Raw genomic sequence first — 13,820 nt, 5'->3', positions numbered from 1 at the left:
TCATTTGCCATCGATTTTTGCATCCCGTACATAGGCGCAGGAACAGTATGAGCATTATTATTTTCATATTGAACACCTGGCCATGGCAGAGCCTGGAAAAGATAAAGCATGGTTATTAGGACAATGCTATATTAGTTGGTGTAGAAATAATTATTTCAAACTGAATATTGGGAAATATTGCATCATAAAAGTTCACTTACCATTTCAGGTCGAGGATTTTGACTGTTAGTTTCAGGGCTCCATTGTTGGTCGCTAGTGTCGCTCAAATAAGTTAGCTCTGCCTGTGACTGACTAGCTAAAGACGATGACACAGACATTTCAAAAACAATACCTGTGTTCGTCACGAATACGAAAGCAACTTTAATTGCAAACCATTAAAGGACCAAGTATATATAGGCCCCACTTTTCACTCATTAATGAGCTGTTCAAAACAAGGAAGCCTCAAAATCAGGTGATTAGTGATTAGGTGTTGACCATTTTTATTTTCTATATTTTCAGAAATAAACAAAATTTATGAACAATATAGGTGTTTGTTTTTGTCAAGAGGCACTGTGCAGCTTTGTAAGAAGAGAATTTTGTAAAGTATAATAATCATAATCACTTAAAGTATTATATAATTCTATTTTGAATTAATATTAATTAAGTATATCTATTAACAATCCATCAAATACGCTAAGTACCTATGCTCAAATTATAATTAATTAATTTTGTTCATATAAATTTAACTGGATATATTTCGTTTGATTTAAATTTTAGCCTTTAGCAGTATAATAATTATAATTGCTCGAAAGTTAACATACAATGTATTAGGTAGGTATATAACAGCGTTTCTTTACTGTTTTTCTTAAAACTAAAATCACAAATAAAAATGTCACTAATTTTCATAATAGATTAATCATTCTGTAGGTCATTTTCTTTAGTTTTTTAACGTAGGTAATGAAGAAAAATCGGTAAATAACTACGTTATCCAGAATCATTTATAAAGTAGATACCTACGTATTTAGTTATATTTTAGGGCTAGCTTATTTTTTATGTAAATCTCACAATATAAGCAGACATTTATATCGATATTACATAATGATGCATAAAAAGTCTGTTTATTTATTTATTAATCTTCATTACTATATATTTTCTATTTAAAATAACCAACAAAACATACAACCATATCTTTTATGATTATAAAAAATAACTACAACAAAAAATATCTCTTTTTCAGTCGTAATATCACATAATTCGCATAGCATTCGAATGCATTTGAATTTCTGGACGTGAACAATATAAGAGTCACTACTGTAGGGTTAAGCGCCTGTCATGATAATTATTTCAAAATTATTTACTTAAAAGAGATATTAAATATTAAAATCTGATTTAATTTTATTCTATCCTTTATATAAAAAAAAATATTTGCGATAAGTTTGACGAAAAAAGTGTCATTGTATACCATAAATCCTATATAAGGTAACAAAGGAAGCTAATACATGTTGTTGATTCTGAGAGCTTATTTTAGGAACCTTTAATCAACATAATATTTTTGAATTTTCCTATATTTTGAAGTGAAACTTCTTTAAGCGGTCTAGCGGTCCGCCCCGGCTTCGCCCGTGGTAGGTACATATTTACGTTTTCCGGGATAAAATATAGCCTATACGGATTCGGAAGAATCCCTCTCAGTAATGGTAAAAGAAATTTTGAAATCGGTCTAGTAGTTTTTGTGCCAATACAAACATACAAAAATACAAAGGTTTCCTCTTTATAACATTATTATAGATAAGAAAACTATATCATTAATGTGTAACATAAGGGTTTATTGATAGATACGGTATCAAAGATATTATGGTTCTATTTTAAACTATTTAGGTACTACTAATTACATAAAAAATATAGCACTGTCAATTGTCATATTAAAGCCATTCAATAAATAAATAAATAAAAGTATCTGCATCTGTATCACAATAGTATCTGCCTTAAAGCTAAAAATTAATATCAATCATTATAAATTAAACAAAAAGGTGAAAGATAATAAGTTCAATGCAAATAAAGATATTTTGTATTATTTATTGTAAAGGTATAATGTGAAGGAGGTAAAAGGTATAATAAACATATGAACTTAAAATTAAACTTATACCTAGTTAAAATCTTTGACTGGTTTAGTTCAGAATTAAATTGGAAAGTGGACTAGATTCAGCCAGTAATGCTTAAAATATTCTAAAAATAAGTAGGTATATCGGTTTTTTGATTACTTATTAATCTGACAATTCGTTAATTAACTCCCATGATAGTTCCAAATCTTCGTCATTTAAACGTTTAGAAGTATTTTCTACACATTCAATAGCTGAAGACAATATATTTTGTTCTTTTATGTGTTGAACATCATTTTCAAGGAATTGCACGCATCTACTGACTGCTTGTTGCTTTTCGTCTAGGGTAAAATTGTCATGCTTTGGCATTAAATTAGTTGAGAATGAAATTGTTGCCATATTCTGTGGCTGTAAGTTCATTCCATTTGAGTATGTTGAAACTGGATTGTAATTATTGTAATTTCTATACCAATCCTGATCTTGTGGCATCACAGGTGTTGTCTTCATAGAATTCTGTTGATAATAATGTGATGGTATCTGTAGCGTATATCTTTCAGGTGAAGATTCTGATGTACTGGTAGCCTCGTTTTCTTCCATTTCTTCAGCTTTATCTTTCTTCTCTTTCATACGTCTATTCTGAAACCATACTTTTATAGTTCTCTCTCCCAAGCGTAGTGTATGTGATAGTTCTAAGCGTCGATTGCGTTCCAGATACTTAGTTTTAGCATATTCTTGTTCTAGCTGCAGGATTTGCTCAGTTGTAAACGCTGTTCGTACTCGTTTCGGTTTCTTCGTGCCATAAGTTTTATTATTAATTGAGTTATGCTTATTAGGATTTTCATATGTATTCACTCGATCGTTTACGTTGATATTATAAGTTGGAAACGCGGCCGCGGGACCGTTATAAGCGCTCCTGCTATTCGGAATAGAATCAAGTGAATTTATAGTTATGGGATAGTAATTGTTCGGAGAATGGTGATCTTGATACGTGATATGAGAAAAATGAGTATTATTGTCATTGTTAGCTGTACTTCTAAAGTCTGTTGTTAAATGCGGTAATCCGTAATTTACGGCATTATTCATATCGTAGCGTTGTTCTAAAACGGGCACCTGAAAAATTAAATAATATTATATTATACATTTATCAATATTTTTTTTATTATTGATTGATTATAAATTATAAATAACAAGGCAAATAAGTAGAAAATTGTTCTTACCGATTCATTTTGAGAAGCACTAGTTTCAGAAATCCATTGACTACTGAAATCCGTTACAAATTCTGTATCCATTAATTCCAAACTGTTTGTAGAAACTGCCATTTTTCTGTATTTTGTATTAATTGTATAATATTTACTTGTTGGTTGCACTTGTTACGAAATGAAGGGCTAGTTTAATTACTGTCAATTACTGAACCTCTTTATATACAACCCCACTCCAGATCATTAGGGCTTGCTGACTCAAAATTTTGAACTTCTAACAAATCATTTAATTAACATATAGATCAATAATTATGGATTATTTTCCGGTATGATTTTTATAAGCTAGAAGGCGATTTACTAATTTTTAAGTTTAATTTACCTATCATGTAACTCGTACCTCGTACCTTTCGATAGAATACATATTACAATGTATACTATGAAAAAAATAAATTGAGTTGAGTATGAAAATATAATAAATTGAGTTTATATCATCTGTATTTATAGGTCATCCATAGATAAATTAGACTGGTAGTAGGTACAAGGTCCTCAAAATATTATGAAGTTATCAGCCATTTAGATTATGTTATTGAAATATTAACCGCCCATTGTATATCTTTTATTGTGTTTTTTTTTTTCATTTTTGTATTTCCTTGATGTGTATACAATGAAGAATAAATAAATAAATAAATAAATAATACTGTTTTAAACATAACTGGCTATTATTTTGGATATCCCTTATTAAAATTACATGATATACTTATTTCTTAAGTATTTTTAAAGTTTGTCTAAGCCAAGCACAGAATTATTACTAACACATATTAAACCTATTCAATACTCAACAAAATTTGTTACAAATTATGTGTTACATAATTGACCTCTTAATTAAACGATTATATAATGATCAAATTGATTAATTATTGAGAAAGTCTAAGGCCTTGTAGTTTAACGGAGCATTTGAAGAACTCCACTTCTGAATTATATTTTCAATATCAATATAATAAATATTATTGTAATAATTTATGTAATGATAATATTGTTATTTGGACGTAAATAAATGAATTGAAATAAGCGCCATCTCGTGATCTATGGCAAAAGCTCACTGAAAGCTTTAAGCTCGTAAGTTCTACAACTACGTGCACCGTAGCTTTCATCCGCTAGATAGAACTACGGAACCTGTATCCTCCTGTACTAAATCGTATTTTATTTGTTATTTACGCTCTATAAAGAATAATTATATCCACCAATGCAATTATATAAATTATAAAATATTGAAAACAAAAGCGCATCGGCTTTATAAGCAAACACGTATACTTACGTATATATTTTGATCTTACTGTATTTCATGTTATCATTTTAGATCCTATAGGTGGCAGCATCTTTCATCTTATAGAGAAGCGGCAAAATATATTATTTTTGCAACCATTGCTCATAATATACGATGATATTATATCTTGATTAGTAGAACACTACTGTTCAAAATATTCATTATAATTTATAATACTATAGAATCAACAACATATGTATTATTTGACTTAATAAATCATTAAATCAGTTAAATAATTTTGATCACGTTTGCAAATAAACAATCGACTAAAATTCTAAGCTTGGTGTTACAGTAGGAAATTCGGGGCTTAAAATCATATTGCTATCATTTCAATATTCTAAGTATGTGTTTGTTTATCAAATTCTAAAACATATACGTAAGGCATTTTCAACATATTTTAGAATATATTTTTGTTCAAGTACTTATACCTGTTATGAACTTCTTCCTCTACTTTTGCTTACAAATTTTAAATTGTTAATTATTTATTTATTTATTTATTTATTTATGATGCACCAACAGTAACTCAATTTGTAACATTATATAAATAATCGTACATAAAGTCTTAATCTAAATTGGCTACTAATTATAGGTACATACAGCATTACTTGAGAATTGGATTGAATTTAATATTTAATCTAAATAATTATACACAGAAAAAAAAATGTTAGATGTAGAGCAATGTGAAAACAATATTGTCAAAAATAATTGTAGGAATTCAATAACATTTTTACAGTCATTCAATAATAATTATTAACAAGTAGGTAATAGATAATTATCTTACTTATAAATTTTACCATATCCATGACAATTGTCGAATGCAAAATATTTCAGCAAAGTATGTCTATACTGTGGCCTATGCTTGAGTTTGCTTATATTGAATAAACGTGAGTTGAATTGTGGATTAGGGTTGTCAATTCGTACTTTATTATTCCCTATAATAGTATCTTTAATACCTTAGATTAATAAATAAATGTATAATTTTTAATGAAATTTTAAAATCACAGTATTAATTTTGTAATAAATTTTTAAGAGCATTATTTTTCTTTAACCGCTAATACGTTGTACACTACTAATTTGTATCTTATATCCGAGGATTATTTCACAAATTGTATGAATATTAACATAAGATGAACAATGCAACTTCGTTGTTTCATTTTTTAAATATTGATGCTACGCTCATATTATTCGTAGCGTTATGTAGTGTGTAGCTTTATATGATAGACTATCCAACACGAACAGAATTTCATTTTGTATCAGTAGTTCATACGATTAGCTCATTCAAAAAAGCAATCAATTCGTCAGCTTAATAAATTTACGATTTTAGATTACAATTCACCTAATATTGCCTAAAATTTATAACACATTTAGTTTACCTATACATTAAAATTTCACATTCACAATCATTTTGTTTTAAATATAAGCTCAAGCTGTCACAGTATTTTTAAAGAGCTAATCATAACAATAGATAAAAATAGGGATTATACCTGATCTTGATGTTTACTTACCGAGTTTTTCTACTTGTTTACGCCGTGACAACCAACAAAGGGATTATGACGACTTAATGAACATGTTTAGGTACACAAAATTTCTTTTTTTGTAGGATTTTTTTGACTGAATAAACAATAGTGTTTACATTATAAGCATGTTATTGCCGTTTCCTTATTTGTTTTTAATAATATTTCTGTTTATAAAAAAATCGAATGATGAAACCAACCGTAACTATCCCTATACAGAACATTTGCACATACTAAATAAATTAACAAAATAAATTGAATTTATATTGAGTACTGATTGATATAATTAATTATTATTGCGATGTTAATTAAAAGTAAAGGAACGGAACAGTAAAAATAAAATTAAATAAAAATAAAAACTGCATTACTCGCAGCCCTACTCCATCCGTCGGAGATCATCAATCATCGAGCAAGACAATCACAACCGGCGCATCTGCCGTCGCGCTCCCAGCCCCGTCTACCACCTACTTACCGAATATTTACTATAACCTACTTGAGGTGACAACCCTTATACATCTCACACGAATTAGTTCTATAATAAATTAAAGATAGTTCTAGCGGCTATTTATCGTAATGATCTGTGATAAGTTAATATTATATGAAAGGAATTAAATAGAATAAATCTTAATCGATTATAAATAATAACTTAACGCTGAATTTATACAATTCAGGTATGAAAACATATTTTATCAAAAAAAATGACTTTTGAATAACTAATATTACAATATCAAACGTACAATTTCTTCAAACATTTATTATGTACACCAGTATTAATGCTACATTTCCTTAAAGTGATTATACACACGCATTTCGTTTCATAAATCAACAACCCTCTCCTAAACGCTACTTTTAATCCCGACGCCTATTCCACCTTGTTATATTCTCGTAAAAAATCACTTTCCATATTTCACTAGTGGAAACATTGTAATATCGCGTACAACCCGCGTCTTAATAAACATTTTTTTTCATCGCATGAAAATGACATTCGGGCGTCACGTGTGACATTGATGAAAAAATATAAAAGAAATGACGGCTTCGACGAGAGACGCGAGGGCTCCTGCCTCCTAGCCATCCGCTCGCATCCTTGTTGTATTCTTATAAAACATAGATATCTATAGATTCAATAGAGATGAACTTTACATACTTAGTAGCCAGCGGCATTTTATTTCGATGAGCTTAGAATAGTATCTATATCTATATATCTACTATGCACTGTAGGCTTGTTGTTGTTAATAAACCGACTTTAAATAATCAAGAATCTGGACACATGAGAGAGACTTCTAAAGATCCACTTAATGGTCGATATATTTAAAGTTGAAGATAGGCGTTGTTATTATAGATTTGGAAATATAATTCAACGAACATACTTGGTTAACATTAGTTAAACAGAACCTTAAAGAAGTGATCTTCGTATTGACGAATATCAAGCATTGGCTTGACATATTGTGTGCTGATTCATTAGGCTTATCTTTGTAGGCTATCAGAGAAGGCCTACAAAGTGTCAAAAATATTGCTAACACTCCCCTATCTTCGCCCGTGTTAAATCCTCAATGCATGTTCATTACAATTTATATAACAAACCAAAGATACCATTCTTTCCACTAAATAAAAACCTCGATAAACCTTTAAGAATTCATCCCATGCACGTAACAATATTGTATTACCGTTCCAGTGTATTTGTTATGTAATAAAGCGACAGCGGGTCCCGATTGCGTTTGACAAATGAGTATCATTATTTGACAGCCGCGATCGAGCCGGAAGATGACGGCGTGACAACATGCTGTTGTCTTATGTTTTATTAAATCCGAATATTGGTATGAGATATCGTTATTGATGTAACGGTTAAAGCATCATTAGGTACTCCTGTTCCTGTTTGTCAAAATTAGAATGTTTAAATCTGGCTCGGTGTTTTCCGGATGCTTTAATTTTTATGTGATTATATTTTGTATGAGAAATAAATGTACGTGTATGGTGTAAATGTATGTGTTTTTTACAAAATAGAGAATTAATAGTAGTACTAGAACTACTACTCCCCGAATAAAGATTGCAAAAGTAAAGGGTTGCGTAACTAAAACGTTAATTCAAATCAAATTACAAAGTGATACAATTTAAAGATTTATATGAATAGCACAATCTCTGTATTTCAAACAAAACAGATGAGCTTGCTAATCGATATCTAATAGGTATTGAAATGAAAAAAAAACAAGATGGCGCCAACGAAAAAAGGCTGAATAAAAATTCCTGGAATGCAAATTAAAAATCGAATCATCGTCTGTCTAATAATAACCGTCAAAGAAACCGCGAAGAGCGTGGAAACTAGTAGCGGATCTCGCGCCATAAATCATACTGCACCGCGGAAACTCAGTGATTCTACGCAAGGGTTTGTTTTAATGTTCTGTTGTGTTGATTTAATATATTATCTGTATTATCTAAACAATGTTTGAATCGTTTGCATGTTCTAAATTTAAAGTTTAGCTTTTTTTTAGTGGCCTATTTTTTTTTATTTGGCATGGGCTTTGACAACTGTATAGTCTATGCTTTTTTCAGTTATCATTAATTATAACTTATAGGTAGTCTGTGAGCTATACTTATAAATATTCGCTATTATAACATTCACAAATTCATTCTTTTCTGTCTTTCAATGTAGTGTTTCTAATATAAACGTGTTTAATGTGACTTTCAATTTTAAATTATGACTAAACTTTTAACCTCATTACTAATTAAATAATTTCATAAATTGCATAAAGTAACGATTTTACTGTATCAATCTAATAATGTAATTTTAATTATAGCCTCACTAATGTCAGCAAATAATTTGTTCATAGTATTTCATTAATTTGTCATAATTATAATTATGGAAATGTGATAATTATTAATTATTAGGTATCATTAATGTTTACGAAGCCTTAATTAGTGCTTAATTTAGAATGTTGATGTGTGTCTTTAATTTTTACTAAATGAATTGCGTAGGTACATTTGATTTGTAATCATTTTTATAAGATTCAAATTGAACTTTACATTACTTATTGAGAGCTGCTAAATCATTATCGGTTATTAATTTATCGTGTTTATTAACTGATTTGCGTATAGTTACATTTCTTTGATCTTTTTATGCATTCATTTATTAGTTTCCGATTTCTTAGTTTAAGTGTTTCGTTTAATAATCATTTAATGTAAACCGAAATTAATAAAAAGTTTAACCGTCAAAGTATCATCCAAAAACTGTTCAATTACATAATGTTTCTTCTCATTACCTAGAAAAATGTACCTACGAATTAAAACGAACTTCCCAAGAGTTGTAGTAACCGCTCCATATAAATCCCGATCGTTTATTAGTATCCTTGTACACTGAGAGGCCATGATAAATAGTCGAGCACTGGCGATAGGCCAACCTCGCGGAATAATCAAATTTTGTACTCCACGCTGACTTCTCCATACAGTACCGTGTCTTTTATGGATTTTATTCCCCTTACAAGATGCTGGGGTCTTGCGGTCGCTTGAATTAAATTGTCGTTGATAAAGTCTTTTGAAGCGCTCTTATTTCCTGTTGAAACTTGCATAGATAACAAATGTGGAAAGGGCGGGAAGCTAAATAGGTGTTCCTCATTTTATATCGTGAAATTTAAAACAACAAGATTTTTAAACTTCTAATTTTATTCTCTACTACTTACAACGATTGTGGCTGTCGTGAGTTGTACCTATTAACTATCCTGTGGTTGTACGTAAGTTGTAAGTTTAGTTATGATTCTTTCCCCCATTATTAAAAAGTAAAAAAATATATATAACCAATATTTATTTTATTGTAAATAAAATACTGTACTGTACTTATAAATAAAATACGCTTCATATAAAATATTCCGTTACCATAATAGTAGACATCAATTGGAAAACTTTGTCCATTGATTTCCTATTGAATGGCATCGTATGAATCGCATTATTATAATATATAAGTAGGCTAATATATTCATAAAAAAGATTTGGTGATAATTAAATTGCAATTTTCCAATTAGTGCATTTATGTGATTAATGAAAAAATAAAACAAATTGGTAACGATATAGGTATGTCAAGTTTAAGCAGCATAAGAACTTGAAGCAAAGCCATGATCTGGAAAAGTACTTCTGTAACTCAAATAAATTTGACATATTCCAAAGAGATATGAAAATCATACAAAGGTAAATGAACACGTCAATGGTAACGATGTGTTTATTTTCGCACAGAAGTTTACTGTTCAGTACGATCTTTATAAATAAACCGAGCCCATTGCCTATTCATGACCGGGCAGAATTTTCCCCCTCCCCGTTGTCACCTCACCCCCGTATCAAACAAGCCCCTTCATGTCAAATACTCCGCGCCCCGGGCCTGTCAAACTCTTCGCGAGCGTTTGACAGGGATCCTCCCTAGCCGCGAGGAGGTAGAGTGCCACCTTGCACCATTCCGCGGCGAGTCGAACAGCACGTTAAATAGGGGTATTTAAAGTTTGATTTCGCACTCCAGCTGGGCCTCTCCCCGCAGGCCGCTCGGCTGTCATGAGTCTAGGTGCAGGCGCCACGGCGAATGATGGATGACGTCAGGGAAGGTCGGCAGCATCACGCGTCATTCATGTGTACACAGGCGTAAGGGATACGTTTTTCGCGTGACGATATAATATCGGTGACGGGAGCCCGACAGCAAATTTGCATAAAATTTGCTGTCGGGCTCCCGTCGAACCGCCGCGCCTATAGACAATCGCCGATATCGGGTTTTATTTAACCGTAACTGGACATGTTCGGAATCGAATCTAGAAATACTTGATCGCTTTTTAATAATTTAAATTTTGCTGCAGGGTTTGGCAAATGTTTAAATAATTATCATAATGGTGGGGCGAATTTCTTGTAAATATCTCCCACGTATCGCTCCCCCGGTGAGACGACTCGTTCCTCTAATGTATACTTTATGAAAATTAAATATTTCACTCGCAGCGGCTTCGAGATGTTCCGCCGAGTGGGGATTACAACAAATTTGCATTATTTAATGGATACTGTGCGTGAGGATTTGTCACGAAGTTCACTTGTTTAGTTCACGTTGCTATTTTGATTGATTGTTTGTTTAAAGTTTTGAAGTGAACGTTTCAATCCACGGCTACAATTAGACCGAGTCTGATAACGCAGCATTGCATATCTGAGCTTCGTGTTGCAATACGTCCATATTAAGATCTCTTCAGACTGGTTAGAAGTGTTTGCCTCTTTTTATTTTCCTTTCTCATTTTTTCATGAATAAAACAACAGATTTCTACTTCCGTCGGATAAGTTCGCCCTCCCACCTTCGATTTATTCCATGGATAAAGAAAACTTCTTTTAAAAATGTAAGAAAAGTTCCCTTTAATATTTTCCGTCTGTTAGCTATCTCGGCTTGCCGCTTATATTATGCGCATTTAAAATTATGTTTTTATTTTTGTCCCCGTTATTGAAATGCTCCATTTATGTAAATTGTTATGTTGAGAATTTTCGCTGTTTTATACAGCATTCTAGATTTTGAAATGAAAATCTTTCAGATATATTGACTCAATTTTCTACTTTATAATATGCGTCGATCTCGTATATTCGAAATACACATGAATATAAAAAACAGAGACTTCTTCCACACATGCAGCACCAAAAAAGTATCATATTCGAAAAAATTTAAAACAAAATTATCGAATGGTCGCACTGATTCTTCAATGATTCAGAACTTCGCATTTATGAGCAGAATTTTTTCTTTTTCAACCAAAGTTGATTCCTGTCCTCTACATAAAGGTGGTCACTGATAAATCTCAATAACAATTTATACGTTATTCAGCTTCACGGTGTTTCGATGTTCAAGGCAATATTATCCTTGAATCATCTCTTTATCCACGCTGCAATATTCTACCGTCATGCTGTTACGCGTAGCCAGCTCATTTGTAATTCTAATGCATGTGTGCGATGTAAAAGATAATATTTTATCTATATTCCATGGTGTGGGTTGAATTTGTACTATGCGGTTATGTATTATAATTACTATAAGTTTCGTATTGGATTCGTTCAAGTATAGGTAGTGGATGAAAGGACAGGTTCAAATCAACTGCTACGTTTCTGAAAAAAAATATCATATTTTTTTAATTTTTCATACTTACTAAGTATTGTAAATTGTAATACTATTATATGATACTTACCTATTTTTACTTTTTATGTCAGTTGCAGATAAACTGGAATATCTACTGCAGCTACGAGTTACAACTTAGAAGTCGATCATCAGATTTCAAAAAGTCTCAACATATTGCTGGCAAAATTAACAACAACATCCGAGGGTCAATACATACATACCAAACAAGTGATTTTTGTATTACAAAAATTTTCGAAATAGAATCAAATCATTGAAATATGTTTGAGGATAACTTTACCAAAGATCATACGAACTAGATAAAGCAAATTACGCATAATAACAGAGGTGTGCCCTGTTTCTAGACTGTGATAGGTATCAACGGCAAAACAAGCCTCGTTTTAACAAGGCGTTAAAATTGACAAGGCTATAATGAAACTTGTATCGGACGATCAATCGATCAAGATCACGTACTATCATTTGACGTCACCGAGATTGACGACGCACTATTTAAATTGGCTGTCTGATAGCTAAATAAAATCCCTGCATTGTAACTAGTAGCCCCAATGGAAGGATGCAGATTATTTTTCTATCTATGAGAAAGATTTTTTGGTTAAAATAGCACACATTTAGCACAAATATACACACGTATGATAAGCTACATCTATAGTATAATTTCTTCGCAAAAACATCTTCCTCATACCTAATGTAAAACCATAATCTTTACTTTTATAGTGTAAAAAGTTATTGTTCTTTATCTTAAAGTAGTCCGAAGGTATACGTGCCTAATTTCTGAACACGTTGAATATATAATATTTGTACGATCTTATCTCCTAAAAATAGAAAATATCAAGAAATACTTATCAAAAACTTCTATATAAAAAGATTTCTGTAAACACAAACCACATACATACTTACACAACAATTCGTTGCTAAAACGCGGCTTTATCGTAATTGTTTTTAGGAAAAGATTTCATAAATATTCATGCGGTATTAGCATGCGGGATCTGAATCCCGTATCGGCGGCGGTGTCTGTCATTATATCACCATTTGGTCGCAAAAACATGCACCTTTATACCTAGCGCGCGACAGCCCCTCGCGTTGCGTCGAACTTGATTGACGATTAGGCTAGATGTAGGGGAGCGATTTAAACGCGGCGGTTGGAACGCGATGTTATGAGCAACGAAGGAATAGCGTTTGAAAACTGAAACAGTACCTTCAGGATGAAATATTGATTACAGTAAGGAGGGTTATGTACAGTGCCGTCTTTAGGATCAACGAGGCTATGGGCCAAGGTACTGGCTGGGGCCTATGTAAGGGATGGAAAATCCTTAAATTTTAACTTTATCATTTTTCAGTTTACAATAACGCAATAGGCTAAATCGTAACCCCGTCTCTTAACACCCCACATATGAGAGTTCAATAAATAAATTTTTTGAATCTTTGATACACGAAAGAACGAAGAATTATTTATTCCTGATCTATACTTGCAACTGAAGAAAGAATTTCTGACGTCTACATTCCCAAATATTGAAATAAGTCTCCGAATATTCCTTACCCTAATGATCACCAATTGTGCTGGTGAACGATCATTTTCTAGATTAAAGTTGA

Source organism: Colias philodice, chromosome 5 (assembly GCF_061535455.1).
Source record: "Colias philodice isolate Cphi_HAF_F1 chromosome 5, ilColPhil1 Martin Lab GWU primary, whole genome shotgun sequence".
In the NCBI taxonomy this organism is placed as follows: Eukaryota; Metazoa; Arthropoda; class Insecta; order Lepidoptera; family Pieridae; genus Colias; species Colias philodice.
Note: the sequence above shows the minus strand (reverse complement) of the source record.